The following is a 6972-nucleotide window of genomic DNA, read 5'->3' as shown; positions in this document are numbered from 1 at the left end:
ACAATGCTGTGCTGCCGCGGTGTAAGCTCTAAGGTACATTTCCAGTGAGTCAGTATCTCAGTTATCTTTTCACTGAACCTTACAACTGGCTATGGAGTTGGTAATAGTCATGAATATATGTTTTCAGAAACAGACTCAGTGCCAAGAATAATGATTTTTCTACTTCTGCAATTTTCAAAATAAACTTCTCCAACAGAAGAATTGCAACCATTTTTATTCACAAAAAACACACTCGGTAAAAACAACTCAAACCACAAAACAAGACCTCTTGCAAAGACTGGAACGTCTTAGAATATTTGTATAGTAAGTTGACAGAATATTTAATATGAGAAAGAATCCAGTGAGAAATAAGTATTTTTTTCCCCAGCTTTCATTCATTCTGATTTTCTCTCTGTTCACCACTTAAAAAAAAAAAAAAAAAAAAAAGAATCCCTGTGATCAGAACATATCTATAAAACAAACAGGTTGTTTTTCATGATGGAACTAAAGCTCTAAAATACATAAGCCTCAAACTTTTCCTACTGAAATGAATCTGAACGAGTTACTCCAGGGCAAAAAGACCTGCAAAATCTATTCAAAAAAGCTTCAGCATCTCAGCTATAGAAAGGGAGATTCATACAGCTAAGTAAGTAAGAAAAATTAGGAGAAATTGAATGCCTGTTTTTACCAAGTGCTACACCTGAGTTTCATGACTCACCGAGAATTACAGTGGTTGCATCACAAAATATTTTGTTTATTCTTTTAGTTAAGGTAACTCATAACTGCCTGAAGCTTTAAATTGAAAATAAACAATTATATGTAGTTCAGTCCTCCAAAAGACCTTAGGCATTCTCCACTAATAGTAAACTGCCCATGGCACCAAATCATGGGAATCATCCCATATTTAAATCAGAGACAGTCTGAGCATCAACTATTTTTTTTTTAATTTTATTTTTTTGTGATTCACAATTCTTAGCATTACAAGACAGTAAAATACAGACTAAGCAAGAACAAATTTCAGCCTCCGAGTGACAGAAATATTCTGCATGTTAGTATAGTAGGAACTTTCAGCCGTTTTGAAGCAAAGCCAAATTTCCGCTATCCAAGACTCCCACAGCGATTTTGAAAGATGAATTTTTTTCTTTCTGTTGTTGGTGGTGGTTGTTCTTGTATGGGTCTTTGCTGCACCGTTTTCAGATTTAAACCGTTTCTAACTCTGAGTATAACTGGGCTGTTAGACTATCTGAAGCCATGAGCTTCTTTATTGTAACTTGTTAAGTTCTGTCTTAACTTTTCCATTCCCCATACTGTTCTTGGATTCTGCCAAAACACTCCTTTAAGTGGTGACCAGAGTGCGTATTTGAAGATCCCTGCACTTGCCCAGTAGAAATCTAAAGAGCTTCTTGGCTCATGTCACAGGAATTAACAATCTTATGTGTAGAGAGATTATTTTTTCTTCTTCATATGAATTCTAATTATTTCCTTCACCCAATATTTTTTCCTATGGTATTTGCAAAACAAACAGAAATATAGAAATATGTCAGAATTATACAGCCAATATGTCAGAAATATACAGAGATATGTCCAGAAATACATACCCATTGGTTAAGAGTATTTTTAGCCAAGTTTTCAATGACAGTCTCTGAGACGTGAGCTTTCAAGCCCAAAACTGAAGATATGTCTTGTCAATAAGGATCAGTTATTTCTGAGCATTTTGGACAGGGATTTGTTTACCTACTTATTCTAGAACTGCAGACCTGATGAAAAAATGCCTGCCTCTTTTTTTTAACCATTCAAAGCATCACATATATGCATGATACATTCTGCAGCTCTCAAAGGCGTTCTTCTTTACAGTGAGGTATCATTGTTTTACAGATTTTGTAAATTAAGAACTTTGCATATTTTACAGAATAGATTTTCAGCTCAGAATCACATCAAATATGCTATTGCATGAAAAAGACAACAGACGCTTGAAAAAGCTTTAAGGAAACAGATGTTGGAATTGTAAATGTGAAACAGTACATGTATCATATTTGGGCTTTGAGAAAGAAAATTACACAGGGCAGCAAACACTATGTTCCTATACATGGATGGTTTCAAACAGCACAACCTACAAAATATTCTTAAATTAATTTCTTTAATATTTTTGAAATAAATTAATTATTTTTGCAGTTTTGCATGACTTGTGCTTCCAGAAGTTGTTGTAAGGAAATACGATAAAATTTTGGAAGGGGATGAAGTCTCATTATGAGTAAGCAACTTCATATAGTACTGTAAAATCCTGTGGTTTGTTTAACAATGGCTCTAGCAGGTGGCATATGGCTAATACCCAGTCTGTCACCATCTCCAGGGTGCCAGACATTCCTCAAATCTTCTGTGAGGGGAATTTTTTGGTAGATTTGGATTGTAAAGGCACGTGAGCATCTGCTGCCTGCTCAGTCTCATTATCATCAACAGAGTCAACTACAAGCTCTCAGTCTAGCAGCCAGACCAAGAGCTCAATTTTACTTCCACCATGAACAGTGAATTTGACAATGTATCTTAAACAAATGCTTTGTTTGAACACAAAGGAAAATTTTGTTGTAAAGTGCATGCAGGTTTTTCCGAAGGTATATTAGAAAAGATCAAACCAAATAACTTAACATGATTTCCTGAGCAACATTATTACTAATTTTAAGTTGAATTCTTAAGATGGGATTTAAAAAAAAAAAAAAAAAAAAAAAAAAGTGTTGCCTTTTCTTCACCTTTGTTTAAAAGAAAACTAAGATCTGAAACAAAATATGAAATTCAAATTTATCTGCAGTTGGAAACATCTGAACTATTTATCTGTAACATTGGGTTTTATATTACCATCAGTCATCATAGTATTTAAATGACTTCCCATATAATAAAGTACAATAAAGTTCACCATGGGCTACAGGGAGTCTCTAACATTCTTTTTTCTCTCCTTTAAACAGGTCTTTTAATTTTATAGACCGATATTCCTTTCCTTTCTGTTGCTATTAAATTGCTGACAGCTTTAGTATAGAAACATGAAAGATGTCAGAGAAACTAAATTAAAGAAATCATTAATGTATATTCAAAGTCATCCACTTACCTTTGTGTACTATAATTGCTTTACTTGGGGATAGAATAGAATAGAATAGAATAGAATAGAATAGAATAGAATACAATACAATACAATACAATACAATACAATACAATAATTTCAGTTGGAAGAGACCCTCAGGATCATTGAGTCCAACCATAATCTAACCTAACTCTAGCACTAAACCATGTCCCTAAGAACTTTGTCTAAATGCCTTTTAAACACCTCCAGGGACGGTGACTACCACATCCCTGGGCACCCTGTTCCAATATCTGACAACCCTTTCCATGAAGTTTTTCCTAATATCCAATTTAAACCTCCCCTGGTGCAACTTGAGGCCATTTCCTCTTGTCCTACCATTTGCTACTTGGGAGAAGAGACTAACACCTTCCATTCTACACTCTCCCTTCAGGTAGTTGCAGATAGCAATAAGGTCTCCCCTGAGCCTCCTTTTCTCCAGGCTAAAGAGCTCCAGTTCCCTCAACTGCTCCTCATCACTCTTGTGCTCCAGGCTCCTCACCAGCTTTGTTACCTTCCTCTGAACTCTCTCTAGTACCTCAATGTCCTCCTTAGGAGGGACCCACAACTGAACACGGTATTCAAGGTGTGGCCTCACCAGTGCAGAGTGCAGTGGCATGATCACTTCTCTAGTCCTGCTGGCCACACTATTCCTGATACAAGCCAGGATGCTGTTGGCCTTTTTGGTCACCTGGGCACACTGCTGGCTCATATTCAGCCAGCTGTCAATCAACACCCCCAGATCCTTTTCTGTCAGGCAGCTTTCTAGCCACTCTTCCCTGAGCCTGTAGCATTGCCCGGGGTATCCTCTGTCTCCCCATAAACACAAACTCATCTTTTACCACTGGTGAACTAGAAGAAAGAAAATTTTCCTAACATTGCAAAGCGCTATTGAGAGCTTTGGCTAAAATGCTTGTCAAAAACAGTGGAACAAGTCAAGTGACATTTTGCAGTAAACTTCTTGGTATAGCCTTAGGCTCTCAAAGCAGAAACTGGGTAGAATGTGATGCTTTAGATCTGCAAGCACTCCATTTTTCACTGCTTAAGGTCCCTGGGCACCAAAGAATTTTGAAATGTGGAGAACTGGTGGGCAAATGCATTGTGTCTTGGGCCAACCCTTGACCCTTTGATGACTGCAAGACACCAAGCTTGACTCCTGAAGGATAACCTTCCTCTCTTTTGTTAGCTCTTCTATAATTCCTCTATCCACAGCATGAAATTCAGGTTAGATGCACAACTTGAAAAAAGTCTTCAACGTGTCCCAAAAATATACTTCTTAAAGAGCAAAGAGTCCACTAATGTTCCCTCTAAATAGCTTATCAAACAGATGCAAAGCATGGCATAATGGTAATGTTTTCCTTCTGATGTTAGTATGCCACTTTAATTTTAACGTACACAAATCGTTCAGCTCTGTCATTGCTCCACGACTGCAGGACAAAGCCACTAAAAATCGCTGACACTGACACAAAGAATTTAAAATGAGGATGGCAAATTTTGAATACTGAATGGTTTTGGGATCCTACCCTGCTTTTTTAGACACATAACAGAGCTAATAAAACTCATTAGCACGAGGTAAACAGCACATACTCATGCTTCCACATGTGCACGCAGCTATTGAAATTGCTGTTCATGAGGTTTTCACTAGAATTGTGGTTATAACTGGTGCACAGATAATGACAGCATGTCATCAGCTGTTTAGCAGTAAGGGTACTTCCATAAGGTATTTACTTGTCCAGGTACAGTGATGGCTGTCAGTGTTCTGCAGCGGCCAAGGCCAGGTAGCCCACCACAGGGCTGGACCATGGGGCTGGGCAGCCCACCTGCCCATACATCCTATGGCTGAGGGCCCACGATGAGATTGTAGACCCAGACCAGTGATGAGGGCCATTGCTGGGGTTGTATCACACCCCAAAGCAGCCCATGGCCTGACAATGCCCTCAGGCTGCAGCCTCCTCACTGTCACAGGCACAGTCTGGCCAGGGAGGGGGGATGGGGCTGCTGATGACTACATGGGCTCCAGGTCAGCCCCATTGAAATGCAATGGCTAAACCCTTGAAACTATGCTTGAGATGCCATGTGTAGCTGCAGGATACCTCAACAAACACTGTCTCCAGTGATGCAAAAACCCAACATGCCATGTGTAATCCTGGTTTTGGCTGGTTCAGTTTTTTAAAGAAAAAAAAAAAAAAAAAGTGGGGGGAAAGGAAATAGCCACTTGGAAAATGCAAATTTTTCTCTGTAGTAGCTTCTGTTCCAGAAGGCTGAGAATATCAGTCTCCTTAGGTTAGGGACCAAGTCCAGATGTTTTCTGTAGGATACTGTAGTTGAAACATGGTTACAGTCTGAAAAGTGCCATCTCCAGGGCACTTGCAAGTGCTGCCCAAAGATCTGGCACATGAGAAGAAAAGATGTTGCTAATTCTGAAAGAGCTGAAGGGACAGAGAAATCTCTCTTTAGGAACTGGTGATCCTCTGTTTATTTGCTTTTATGACAGATCAAACTGATGTTAGTACCCTGCCGATAGGAGGAAAAACATGACTTCCCTCCAAAAAACATTTACAGAAGAAAAGCTTTCACAGAAACAGCAGCTTTGTTTATTTGCTTATTTTGGGAACGGGGGGGTTTAGGAAAAAAAAGCTTTCATAGTAAGTTCCCTTTACTGGTTTTGACCTGTCACAAGGAACAAGCCAGATGTTCACAATTAAGTGGGTTTTCATATTTTTCTTTGTAATGAAATGTTAATGATGACAACTATTTAAATACTTTAAAAAGGAATGCACACCCACTTGAAATGTGTAAATGTTCTGAAGTACTATATGTGCCAAGCATTAATCTTAGATATCACATTACAAACCTGATGACTAACAACAGTACGTTCAATGAGCCTTTTGAGGGAGGAGCAGTTGAAGGAAAATAACCTGAACGTAAACGGAGCAGAAGCAGAAGTAATGATGTGTACTTGACCACACCTCTTTCCATGGTCATTTTGAAACATCTGAGAAGAGTTGCCTGGGGAATAGGATGACAGTTTACCCTTACTGGCCCTTAACATGCGGCACTGGCTGCTGTTTATGCAATCCCAACAGACTAACATAACTCAAAAAATTGTAGGAAAATAAGTCCAATATTAATTCCGAAGTATAAGAGTTGTCAAAGGACTCACCATTGGTCTCACGAGAAGCACACTTGATATAGAGTCAAAACCCTGAGAATCTTTTGTTCAGTGGGGTGACCAGTGGCAAACACCATTTTTTCCTGTTTTTTTAACTAGCCAAACCAAGAAACACAGTGGCTGCATGTGGACTACAATGTTACCTTCAGAGCTGGGTTAACTAGGCATACATTCAGACATACAATACTGAGCATGTAAACATCTGATGAAAACTCTCCTAAAACATCCTGTCATTTTACTCCTACAACACATGTGAATCAGGCTTCTCTCTTCTGTTCACAGCATACAAACAAAATGAGAGAACCTAAGAAAAAAAAAAAGAATCATTTTAACAGACCACATACAAATTAAAAGGAATACTTAATAAATAAATATTTATATTAACAACTAAAGGTCTATTCTTCATTAGCATGTACAGTTTTGTAAAGCTCATGGAGACGAAAGCGTGCAGTTTCATGCAGAATTTTGATATTTAAGACTTTGGTTTTATTCTATTTAAGAAATAGGTGAGAGAGCCAATGGAGCTTTGAATCTTTTATCCTAGGACAAAACACATTCTTCATGAAGTAAATATGAACATCCAGACTTGACTTGAGAGTTTTCCTAAAATCATGGATCCTGAGGCCCTGGCTTTCCTAAGGTTCTTACTTGGAGTGGTTGCTCTGTAACTTATTGAGTAAGAGAGAACCACACTGAAAAGGTTTTCTTTAAAAAG

The 6972-nt window shown here is 38.3% G+C and overlaps 1 long non-coding RNA gene across 11 annotated transcripts in view; it reads right to left on the bottom strand.

Annotated features, from left to right (window-relative positions):
- Positions 1–942: 942 nt before the first annotated feature.
- Positions 943–6972, bottom strand: part of LOC139827833 (uncharacterized) — a 97417-nt gene continuing 91387 nt past the window's right edge. For 10 of the 11 annotated variants that reach the window (XR_011738885.1, XR_011738884.1, XR_011738883.1 and 7 more), the window contains one exon: positions 6248–6561. This is a non-coding gene — a long non-coding RNA (uncharacterized lncRNA). Of the gene's footprint in view, positions 1481–6247; positions 6562–6972 lie in introns of those variants that run through there. The other variant, XR_011738886.1, reaches the window with a different exon arrangement.

The sequence above is a fragment of the Patagioenas fasciata genome, chromosome 4, assembly GCF_037038585.1.
Source record: "Patagioenas fasciata isolate bPatFas1 chromosome 4, bPatFas1.hap1, whole genome shotgun sequence".
Taxonomy (NCBI): Eukaryota; Metazoa; Chordata; class Aves; order Columbiformes; family Columbidae; genus Patagioenas; species Patagioenas fasciata.
Note: the sequence above shows the minus strand (reverse complement) of the source record. Positions and strands in the feature narration are given on the sequence as shown.